A 12,216-nucleotide genomic window follows, 5' to 3' on the forward strand; every position below is an offset into this window, starting at 1 on the left:
TCCCAGGTGTGCCTGGACAGACACAAAGGGTGGAAGGTGAGAGTGATGGGGAAGGAGGATTTAATACAAAGGAAGATACACATGATTGTATGGAATATTTGACCCAAAATTTTACCGCAAGGCCTGACATCAGTGACAATCCACTGGAAGATGCAGAACTCACGTTCTACACGGACGGTAGTTGTCACAGACAGTCAGACTCGGGAGACTTGTGTACTGGATACGCAGTCGTAGATGACCAAGACACCATAGAAGCGGAACCGCTAGGTCCACCTCACTCAGCCCAGGTTGCTGAACTGGTCGCCCTAACCAGAGCATGTGAATTGGCTAAGGGTAAGTCAGCCAATATCTACACCGATTCTAGATACGCCTTCGGGGTAGTACATGATTTCGGAGCCCTATGGCGCCTCAGAAATTTCATGACGGCAGCTGGTACACCGATAGCGCATGCAGCTTATATAAAAAGGCTTCTAACAGCGATACAGGAACCCGACAGAGTGGCTGTTATCAAATGTAAAGCACATACATATAGTCAAGACCCAGTGTCACTTGGTAACAGCCGAGCAGACGAAGCAGCTAAGCTTGCAGCTGCTACCCCCATACAGACAGACACCACACAACTGATGGTATTTAATACCATCAACACACAGAAGTTGTGTGAGATGCAGAATTTGTGTTCCACGCAGGAAAAGGCAGTCTGGAAGGCAAAGGGATATGGCCAGGAGTCCTCAGGGCTCTGGACGGATGGACACGGTAAACCAGTGGCCCCCAGGACATACCTTCCATGTCTGGCTGAAGCAGCTCACGGGCTGACTCATCTAGGCAAGGAGGGGATGTGCAAATTGGTAAGAGCATACTGGTGCGCCCCAGGATTCTCCTCTCATGCGGGTAAAAGAGCAATGTCATGCCTTACCTGTCTGAGAAAGAATATTGGAAAAGCAATACCTACAGAACCATCCCATGTCCCACCTGCCGGCGGCCCTTTCCAGGTAATACAAATTGACTTCATTCAATTACCCCCATGTCGAAATTTGAAATATGTACTTGTTTGTATAGATGTTTTCTCGAATTGGGTCGAAGCATTTCCAGCAGCTACAAATACCGCTATGTTTACAGCTAAGAAAATTGTGCAGGAATTTGTATGTAGATATGGTATCCCTAGAATCATTGAAAGTGATAGGGGTACCCATTTTACCGGTGATGTCTTTCAAGGAATGTGTAAGTTGATGGGAATTGATAGCAAGCTGCACACTCCGTACCGTCCACAGGCGAGTGCGAAGGTCGAAAGAGTGAACAGCACTATTAAAAATAAATTGAGTAAAGTAATGGCAGAGACAGGATTGACGTGGCCAGAAGCTTTACCCATTGTTTTGTATAGCATCAGAACCACTCCCAGGTCCCCTCTTAACCTGTCCCCTTTCGAAATTCTGTTTGGTCGACAACCGCATGTCATGATTAACCCTCAGGATGATTTGAAATGTAACAATGAAGTGACTGTAAAATACTTGATTAACATGAGTAAGCAGTTGAGGAATCAAAATGATAATCTGAAGTTGGTGATTCCTGATTTACCAGATAGTAATTGTCATGACATTGAACCTGGGGATTATGTAATGATACGAAATTTTCTACGCTCAGGTTGTCTTATTGATAGATGGGAAGGACCATACCAGGTTTTATTGACTAGCACCACAGCATTGAAGGTTGCTGAGAGAGAGACTTGGGTCCATTCATCCCACTGCAAAAAGGTTGCTGATCCAGAGAAGTCCCGTGATAAGGAACAGACGGTAGAGGTTGTATCACTGGAGTGTCTGTTCCGGGAGGACTGAGGCGGCACCTGAGCCTTGAAGACCGAAAGCAGTTGTTGACTCTCTTCTCCCTTTTATTGTTTTTCTCCACTTCCCACCCCCTCTCCCTTAAAAATTTCTTTTTCCCCCTTCTCATTCTTCTCTATTTCCTCCTCAAAGATGGACTTGCCCCAAGAGACTGTGATCCTGATTTTTATGTTAACCATGATGTTGACCAGAGCAGTCTGTTCCGGCGAGAGTACCATAGAGGTCGAGAGAGGTTCTGGAATGGGTTCCGATTATGATGATGGAGGCGTAGTTTTCCAAGATCAACCAAACCAACAAGCAAAGGCGAGTATCAGAAAACGATCCGATAGAAGAAATTGTGATGGATTATTAGCTGAAGAAAACTGTATCTGTAGGCTCTGTGACAATTTGATTGAGGATGGGTGCATAAAGAAATGCCAATCCAGTTTTAATATCCATATGGACCGGCATCCATTGAGTGACTATCACTCCTTAGTGGGTAACGTACTAAACCAAACAGACTGTTGGGTATGCTCTCAAGTACCTCAGGGTCATAGCAAATCAGGGCTAGTACCATTTCCTTTAACGTTAGGGGAGGTACTTGAGCTAAGTGGTGGGAGACCGGTGGACCGGAGGTTTAACATCTCCAGCCCTCCTAGTTTGAAGCTCCACCAATACCATGTGGATAGGTCCCTCTTATGTTTTAATATCTCCAATCCCCGTAAGCCGGGAAATTGGGAAGTGTCATGGAGCAACCTTACCATGACCTTTTCACACAGAGCAGATAGAATGCCTACAGATACAGAGCTTGTACGCCACATAGCCAGTAGAGGAAAATCTTTCCGGTATCGATATACCTTAGGAAATATGATTACTAGAGTTGGAGAAGTATCACCAGGATACTGTGCACATATCGTACAAACCGATACGTGCATTAAGCAGATGGAAGAATTAGGGTCAGGAGAGTTCACCTGGAAGGTGTGTAATATGGTAATGTCCTTCTCTGTCCCATATGTTCTCCCCGATGATGCATATTTCATATGCGGGAGAAAGGCGTACAAGTGGCTTGCCCCAAACTCTGAAGGATTGTGTTATATTGGAAAAGTATTGCCTGAAGTGATGACTGTTACACATGACAAAATTAAGGACATACACCGTGGTGCCCAAGCTCCTTATACTCACACTCATTACGAGCACCGAGTTAAAAGACAACTGTCAGAAAGGTTAGAGCATCCGGCCTCTGATCTTATCCATGAATCCACCGGGATTCAGGTTCTGGTAGCGTTAGATTTCACTCGCACCGCTCGAGGAGTGATGAATTATAGATACATTTCCGCACTCGCCAATTTGTTAGATAATATCACTGAAATGTATGATGACACGTTCAGATACACTGGAAGAGAACTTCAAGCTTATAAAACAGAACTAGTTCAGCATAGGATGGTTCTTAATTATCTTACAGCAGTAACAGGCGGATATTGTGTTACATTGGCAACACAGTACGGTATAAAGTGTTGCACGTATATCACAAATAGCACCGAGGATCCGGTAGAGGTCATAGACCAAAAGATGGACGATATTCTCCAATTGAAGTGGGAATTTCGTCTCAAACACAATCTCACCCTTGCTGCTGTAGGTAATGAGCTGACTGGTTGGGTGTCATGGTTGAACCCGCGAAATTGGTTCTCCGGTTTAGGAGACTGGGCTCAAGGAGTCATAATGGATGTTGGAAAGTTCCTCCTATGTATCTTAGGTGTTGTTATATCTATTGGATTGATATTTAGATGCGGGCAGGCTTTAATGAGGTGCAAACAAAGTACAAAAGTGATGAGCTTGAGGAGTGAGGAAACTGTAATTAACCTGGATTTGATTTATGACCCAATGATAGAAACCAGGATGTGATGAAAAAAGCGATTATACGGTCCGTCTCTTTCACCTGTTTTTTCTGCTTTTCTCCAAGATACAAAGACCCCCTTGGACGAGGAAGTTGACGAGACGCTAAACAGACAACAGACAAGCACCAAAAATGAAGTTTTGACCACTTGAGAAATGGACATTTGATGAACTTTGCCATGGATCCCCAGTTTCCCTAGTATTCTTAAACTCACGCTAGCCCAACATTTTTTTTGTAAATCTGATGGCACTGACAAAGCTATTTGCTCATGCCCAAGGAGCAATACAGCGCAAAGAAGACGACTCTCAACAGATACCGAACAAAACTTCAACAACAGATGTACATTTCCCTGACATAGAATATCATTGCATTTCCCATAAGTGTTCTTTATCTTCATCTCTACAACCCTCAGGTAATAACACACATAGTATAGGGAATACAGGCACAGATATCAGCAATCACATATTCCCCCATTCATGTATCATCAATTAAAATGTGCTCCCCATTTTGTTCAAAAGCCGAAAAGAGCTCGGTAAAGTTTGACAGCCCATCCACAGACCTGTACCACGGGATAAGAAGGAATTCAAATGTATACTTCGCAATACCTCGAAGCTTGATTTACCACACGTACGGCACGATGATACATGACCCTCCAAACATGGACTCATACACACATACTTCTGCTATCTCACTAGGTCATACCCTCTTCACACCTACTCCTCTCTTCTTCCTTACCCAACCATGGAAATGAATTAACCCCTGACTTATATTTTTCTCCTTTTGAAATGCTTTAGAAGGTGGCAGTTATTATTGACTGCCAAAGGGTGGACTGTCAAAGTCAGAAAAATATCCCTATACACGCTGCCATATTTGCACCTCACGCTGGTCCGCGCTGCGCATGCGTGCGCTTTCCCGTGATAGCGCATACCCGCTGATGCGTGCACCCGCTCGCATCGGTATGCGTATTTACGGTAAGGAGTATGTAGTCGTAGCGTGCGACCCAATCGTTACATATTTCCACAATTAATGTAGTTTGTAGATCATGGTCCCTTTGATAGATTCTGAAAGTTTGGTTAATATAGAATGTCCCTGAATGGAGGGATCCCTCTTTGTATTGTGCGAAGGGTCTAACAGGAATCATACAGCAGTGTTTGGTACCCATCGGAAGAGTATTTAATTAGCAATATTCCGGTGTTGGTTTGGAGCGTATTAATCGCTCGTGCGAATAGTTATGGACATAAGAAGTTTATGTCCATTACTATTATTTACTCATACTCAGGTATGCGGCGGGAAACCTAGTTTCCCACCCACCTGAGCTGTTTGAAATCGTCACAGCCCACCTGTATGAACCACCCTATGACCTTTTGTTATAATGCGAAGCCGAATTCCTGCGTCCAATGGACAATGAGGTTGTAGGGACCATTAGATTGCATTGTGTGAGTAGCATAAAAGACAGGCCTGTGGCATCCAGCTTTCACTTCTCATCAAACGGTTCTCATTGCTGATAATCGGGAAGCTGGATGTCCAGAGGCGCATGCGATCATACCCTTTGTGCGTAAGTTTTTCTCCGTAATCATATTGTCTTACTGTGAGCCAATCTCTCTCTCTCCGTCTCTCTCTCTCTCTCTCTCTCTCTCTCTCCCTTCTCTTTCTCTCATATCTCCCATTGTCTAGTATTGTATTGTATTAGATTGTTTAGTTATTTGGTTAGGAAGTCTCTGTTATATTGTAGTGTATCATTTGTACTGTTATTCTCTTTTACAAGTATATTAGATATAATACAGTTAATAGGCTTTGGACCCTAAACCAGTATCTGTGTATTTCCTATAGTTTTAAGTGTTCACTTGAGCGTCGGTGACGCTCAAGCAGCTTTGTAGTTAGTCAGGTTACACAAGGTTGCACTTACACCCTGTATTCACATTAAGGTATTCTGTGTATTTCATTGATAATAGGTTTAGACATAAAGGTATAGCGTTGTGAGCGTCTGCGCCGCTGGTGATCTCCTCGTGGTCTCGAGCGTCCGCTACGCCATAGCGAATCATTACTCTAGTCATCACCAATAACGTGCTGTCCTGTGATCACTGGGCCGTGAGCGAACGTGACGCTCAAGCGTCTCGCCTACGGCTAAGCGATCGTTACGCAACTAGTGTACCCTTACGGTACTTCTTAAGTAAACAGCGTACAGTGTTCTTAGACTTCATTAAGGGTTGTTTATACGACAAAGGAATTTAACATTGTCAATATGTTAAGTGTTTTGAACGCAAATGTGACTAAGTTGGCTAAGAGATTTGATCAATCTGAGTCTAAGAACCAGACATGGAGGAAATCCATGGAAGATGCTTTGTCACAGGCCCAGACCCCTTCGGGGTCACAGAAACGTGCATTTACCCAGATAGCAGATACAGATACCGACACGGACTCTGATTCCAGTGTCGACTATAGTGATGCCAGATTACATCCGAAACTGGCTAAGAGTATTCAGTACATGATTGTGGCGATAAAAGACGTATTACATATCACTGAGGACCCTGCTGTTCCTGATACTAAGGTCTGTATGTTTAAAGGAAGGAAACCTGAGGTAACGTTTCCTCCATCTCATGAACTGAACGCACTTTTTGAAAAAGCTTGGGAAAATCCTGACAAAAAGTTATATGTTCCCAAAAGAATTCCAATGGCATATCCGTCCCCCTCTGGGGACAGGGAAAGGTGGGAGTCAATCCCCACGGTAGACAAAACTTTATTGCGTCTATCCAGAAAGGTAGCGCTTCCGTCCCCTGACACTGCAGCCCTAAAGGATCCTGCGGATCGTATGCAGGAAAATACCCTGAAATCCATTTGACACTACAGGGTCGCTACTCAGGCCTGCCGTTGCTTCGGCATGGGTGAGTAGCGCTATTGAAAAGTGGGCAGATAACTTGTCCTCTGAGGTAGATCCCATAGACAGGGATAGTGTGATTTTGACTTTGGGTCACATCAAGGACGCTGCAGCATATTTAAAAGAAGCTGTAAGGGATATTGGCCTTTTGGGATCAAGGGCCAATGCCATGGCAGTCTCAGCAAGGAGAGCATTGTGGATTCATCAATGGAATGCTGATGCTGACTCTAAGAAGGCGATGGAGTCTCTACCGTTTAACGGTAAAGTCTTGTTTGGTGACGGCCTCACTGACCTGGTATCTACGGCTACCGCGGGTAAGTCATCTTTTTTACCTTATGTTCCTGCACAGCAGAAGAAATCGCCTCACTATCAGATGCAGTCCTTTCGGCCCAACAAATTCAGAAAAGGACGTGGGTCATCCTTCCTTGCTGCGAGGGGGAGAGGAAGGGGAAAAAGGTCACAGGCTGTGGCAAGTTCCCAGGAGCAGAAGTCCTCTCCGGCTTCTACCAAATCCACCGCATGACGCTGGGGCTCCTCTGCGGGAGTCCGCTCCGGTGGGGGCACGTCTCAAATGCTTCAGTCAGGTCTGGGTGTACTCGGACCTGGATCCTTGGATAGTAGACATAGTAACCCAAGGGTACAACTTAGAGTTTCAAGTCGTGCCCCCTCACCAGTTTTTCAAATCGGCCTTGCCAGCTTCTCTTCCAGAAAGGGAGATAGTAAGCGCTGCGATACTAAAGTTGTGCCAAAATCAAGTGATTGTCACGGTACCCCCGTCTCAACAGGGGGAAGGTTTTTATTCAAGCCTGTTCGTGGTTCCGAAGCCGGATGGCTCAGTCAGACCAATTCTAAACCTGAAATCCCTCAATTTCTTTCTGAAAAAATTCAAGTCCAAGATGGAGTCTCTACGAGCAGTAATCTCCAATCTGGAGGAGGGGGATTTTATGGTGTCGGTCGACATAAAAGATGCCTACTTACATGTCCCCATATATCCTCCGCATCATGGTTACCTGAGATTTGCTGTGCAGGATTGTCATTACCAATTTCAGACGTTGCTGTTTGGTCTGTCCACGGCTCCGAGGATTTTCACCAAAGTAATGGCAGAAATGATGGTGCTCCTGCGCAAGCAGGGTGTCACAATTATCCCATACTTAGACGATCTCCTGATAAAGGCGAGGTCCAAGGAGCAATTGTTTCAGTGGAACCTGCTGGACCAGTGGTCCGGGTCTCACCTGCACATGCACCGGAAAATAATTCTATCTCCCATGACAAGAATTTCCCTTCTGTGGTGGCTGCACAGTTCTCACCTTCTGGAGGGACGCAGGTTCGGGATTCAGGATTGGATCCTGGTGACCACGGATGCAAGCCTCCGAGGCTGGGGAGCAGTCACACAGGGAAGAAACTTTCAGGGAAAGTGGTCAAGTCAGGAAGCTTGTCTACACATAAACATTCTGGAATTAAGAGCCATCCATAACGGCATACTGCAAGCAGAATATCTTCTTTGAGGTCTGCCGGTCTTGATTCAGTCACACAACGTGATAGCAGTGGCGTACATAAACCGCTAAGGCGGAAATAAGAGCAGAGCGGCGATGGCCGAGGCCACGAAGATTCTTCGCTGGGCGGAAAGACATGCCAGCGCTCTGGCAGCGGTCTTCATTCCAGGAGTGGACAACTGGGAAGCAGACTTCCTCAGCAGACACGATCTCCATCCAGGAGAGTGAGGTCTTCATCAAGAGGTCTTTGCAGAAGTAACAAGTCGTTGGCGAGTTCCTCGAGTGGACATGATGGCGTCCCGCCTCAACAAGAAACTTCAGAGATATTGTTCCAGGTCAAGGGACCATCAGGCGACACTAGTGACACCGTGGGTGTTTCAGTCGGTCTATGTGTTCCCTCCACTTCCACTCATTCCAAAGGTGATAAAAATTATAATAAGAACAAGGGTTCAGGCGATCCTCATTGTTCCAGATTGGCCAAAAAGGGCCTGGTATCCAGATCTTCAGAAGTTGCTCATAGAAGATACCTGTACTCTTCGGGAGGACCTGTTGCAACAGGGGCCGTGCGTGTATCAGGACTTACCGCAGCTGCGTTTGACAGCGTGGCGGTTGAACGCCAAATCCTAGCCCGAAAGGGTATTCCCAGTGAAGTCATTCCTACACTTCTTCAGGCTAGAAAACAAGTAACGGCAAAGCATTACCACCGTATTTGGAGAAAATATGTGTCTTGGTGTGAATCCAAGAAGGCTCCTACGGAGGAATTTCACCTGGGGCGGTTGCTCCATTTCTTACAAGCAGGTGTGGATGCGGGCCTAAAGTTAGGCTTTATTAAAGTGCAGATTTCGGCCTTATCGATCTTTTTTCAAAAAGAATTGGCCTCCCTTCCACAAGTTCAGACCTTCGTAAAAGGCGTACTGCACATCCAACCTCCCTTTGTGCCCCCGGTGGCATCATGGGACCTTAATGTGGTGTTGCAATTCTTGCAATCACATTGGTTTGAACCTTTGCGCAAGGTTGAGTTAAAACTCCTTACTTGGAAAGTGGTCATGTTGTTGGCCTTGGCGTCTGCAAGGCGAGTGTCTGAGTTGGCGGCTTTGTCTCACAAAAGCCCCTATTTGATTTTTCCATGCTGATAGAGCGGATTTTAGAATTCGTCAGCAATTTCTGGCAAAAGTGGTTTCATCATTTCATGTTAACCAGCCAATTGTGGTGCCAGTGGCTACTGACGCCTTGGCGGAGTCAAAGTCTCTCGATGTGGTCAGGGCTTTGAAGATCTATGTCGCCAGAACGGCGCAGATTAGGAAAACAGAGGCTCTGTTTGTCCTATGGGCTCCCAACAAGATTGGGGCTCCTGCTTCAAAGCAGACTATTGCGCGCTGGTTTTGTAATATGATTCAGCAGGCTCATTCTACGGCAGGATTGGCGTTACCGAAATAGATGAAAGCCCATTCTACCAGGAAGGTGGGCTCATCCTGGGCGGCTGCCCGGGGAGTCTCTGCGTTACAACTTTGCGGAGCTGCTACTTGGTCGGGTTCAAACACCTTTGCAAAGTTTTATAAGTTTGATACCCTGGCTGAGGAGGACCTCTTGTTTGGTCAATCGGTGCTGCAGAGTCATCCGCACTCTCCCGCCCGTTCTAGAGCTTTGGTATAAACCCCATGGTTCTTGAAGCATCCCCATCATCCTCTAGGACGTATGAGAAAATAGGATTTTAATACCTACCGGTAAATCCTTTTCTGTTAGTCCGTAGAGGATGCTGGGCGCCCGTCCCAGTGCGGGCTGTATCTGCAGTTTGCTTATTGTTACGCTCATGTTGCGTTGTGTTTAGTCACTCTGTGACTGTTGTTGGTCATGCCGTTGCATGCGTTGTTGTTGAATGCCATGTTGTACGGCATGTTAGTGGTGTGAGCTGGTATGTATCTCACCTTAGTTTCAAAATAATTAAATAAATCCTTTTCCTGAAAATGTCCGTCTCCCTGGGCACAGTTCCTATAACTGGAGTCTGGAGGAGGGACATAGAGGGAGGAGCCAGTTCACACCCTTTCAAAGTCTTATAGTGTGCCCATGTCTCCTGCGGATCCCGTCTATACCCCATGGTTCTTGAAGCATCCCCAGCAGCCTCTACGGACTAAGAGAAAAGGATTTACCGGTAGGTATTAAAATCCTACACTGCTCATAAAAATAAAGGGAACACTAAAATAACACATCCTAGATCTGAATGAATGAAATATTCTTATTAAATACTTTGTTCTTTACATAGTTGAATGTGCTGACAACAAAATCACACAAAAATTATCAATGGAAATCAATTTATTAACCCATGGAGGTCTGGATTTGGACGTCTGGCTGGAGTGTGTCAGCAGTTCCTGCAAGACGAAGGCATTGATGCTATGGACTGGCCCGCCCGTTCCCCAGACCTGAATCCAATTGAGCACATCTGGGACATCCTCTCTCGCTCCATCCACCAACACTACGTTGCACCACAGACTGTCCAGGAGTTGGCGGATGCTATAGTCCAGGTCTGGGAGGAGATCCCTCAGGAGACCATCCGCCACCTCATCAGGAGCATGCCCAGGCGTTGTAGGGGGGTCATACAGGCACGTGGAGGCCACACACGCTACTGAGCCTCATTTTGACTTGTTTTAAGGACATTACATCAAAGTTGGATCAGCCTGTAGTGTGTTTTTCCACTTTAATTTTGAGGGTGACTCCAAATCCAGACCTCCATGGGTTAATAAATTGATTTCCATTGATAATTTTTGTTTGATTTTGTTGTCAGCACATTCAACTATGTAAAGAACAAAGTATTTAATAAGAATATTTCATTCATTCAGATCTAGGATGTGTTCATTTAGTGTTCCCTTTATTTTTTTGAGCAGCGTATTTTTATCTGAAGAGTGCACATGTCCCCCCTTACTTGTTTACTTGTTCCCTTTGTGTCTGCTGCACTGTAAACCGAAAACGAATTCCTAGTATACACAAGTATACCTGGCCAATAAAGCTGATTCTGATGCTGCCATCATATAGTACCAGGAACAGACACTGCATGTAAGGCAGGGCACAATCGCAGTTTGAGCTTAGAATATAACCTATTCTATGTTGGGGGGAAATGAAAAAGAAAAAAACACAGCGCTGGGTTTTGCAGGACTGAAAGTTATTTTTTTCTCGCACCTCCAGAGCAAGTCAGAATTATCCCCCCCAAAGACTTAATAAGCAATTGGAAGTTTTCAGTCGGCTTATTAGTCTATAATTACTCACCTTCAGAAGCGAGGTCTTCTGCATCCAGCATCAGGATCTGGTCTTCTGCAGCAGGGTGAGTTTGTAGTGTTATGTGAGTGTGTGTGTGTATGTACACACAATAGTAGTAACCCTTACACATTATAAAGTGCATCTGGAAAGTATTCACAGCACTTTACTTTTTCCACATGTTATGTTACAGCCTTATTCCAAAATGGAATAAATTCTACACACAATACCCCATAATGTTAATGTGAAAAAGTATTTTTGAGATTTTTTCTAATTTTATTAAAAATAAAAAACTAAGAAATCACATGTACGGGGGGCGTGGCCACGGCGGTGAACGGGTAGGAAGCAGGCTGGTGGAGCTCCCCGGACGAATGAATCCTGCATCTATCCTGGGGCCCTCTCTGAGGCTCAAACCCGGCCTAATATAGGGCACTGTCTGTGGGGAAGCGGTGGGCAGCGTTTGTGGACCTACTCCGGAGCTCCTAGCCAGCGCCAGCGGCTGCCCGACTCTTGGGCCTAGGCCGCCGACGGATCCCCGGGCTCAATTTACACTGCACTGCCGCGGGGCGATCGCGAGGATTTGGATCCCCCTGTGCCTGGGGAGAGCGGCGCCCCTCACCTGTGTCACCTGGTGGAGTTTGCCGGCCGCTTCTGTCCCCCTGGAGCCTGGAATCGTGCTCCTTGTGCTGAGAGGGGAGAGGCTGCACACTCCGGCGGCCATCTTGGCTGCAGCTTTTTCTTCATACATCCTGTGTGACTCTGCACTCGTGGGGACTGCAGGGCTGAGGGATCTACTCTGGACACGGATTGTCCTGTCTCTGTGGGCCACTATACAGTATATATTATACATTAGTGCACTGCCCCAGGCTACTCTGCCCCCCCCCCCTCCTCCAC

At 46.0% G+C, this 12,216-nt stretch overlaps 1 protein-coding gene across 7 annotated transcripts in view; it reads left to right on the top strand.

Annotated features, from left to right (window-relative positions):
- The window catches only part of MPPE1 (metallophosphoesterase 1), a 296,325-nt gene that overhangs the window by 249,715 nt on the left and 34,394 nt on the right, over positions 1 to 12,216 (top strand). Inside the window, exon 10 of one of the 7 annotated variants that reach the window (XR_010177827.1) lies at positions 11,254 to 11,389. The exons of the other annotated variants lie outside the window; for them this stretch is intronic. The gene's annotated coding sequence lies outside the window, so the exon portion shown is untranslated. The remainder of the gene's footprint in view (positions 1 to 11,253; positions 11,390 to 12,216) is intronic. 7 annotated transcript variants of the gene reach the window in all.

Source organism: Pseudophryne corroboree, chromosome 5 (assembly GCF_028390025.1).
Source record: "Pseudophryne corroboree isolate aPseCor3 chromosome 5, aPseCor3.hap2, whole genome shotgun sequence".
NCBI classification, from domain to species: domain Eukaryota; kingdom Metazoa; phylum Chordata; class Amphibia; order Anura; family Myobatrachidae; genus Pseudophryne; species Pseudophryne corroboree.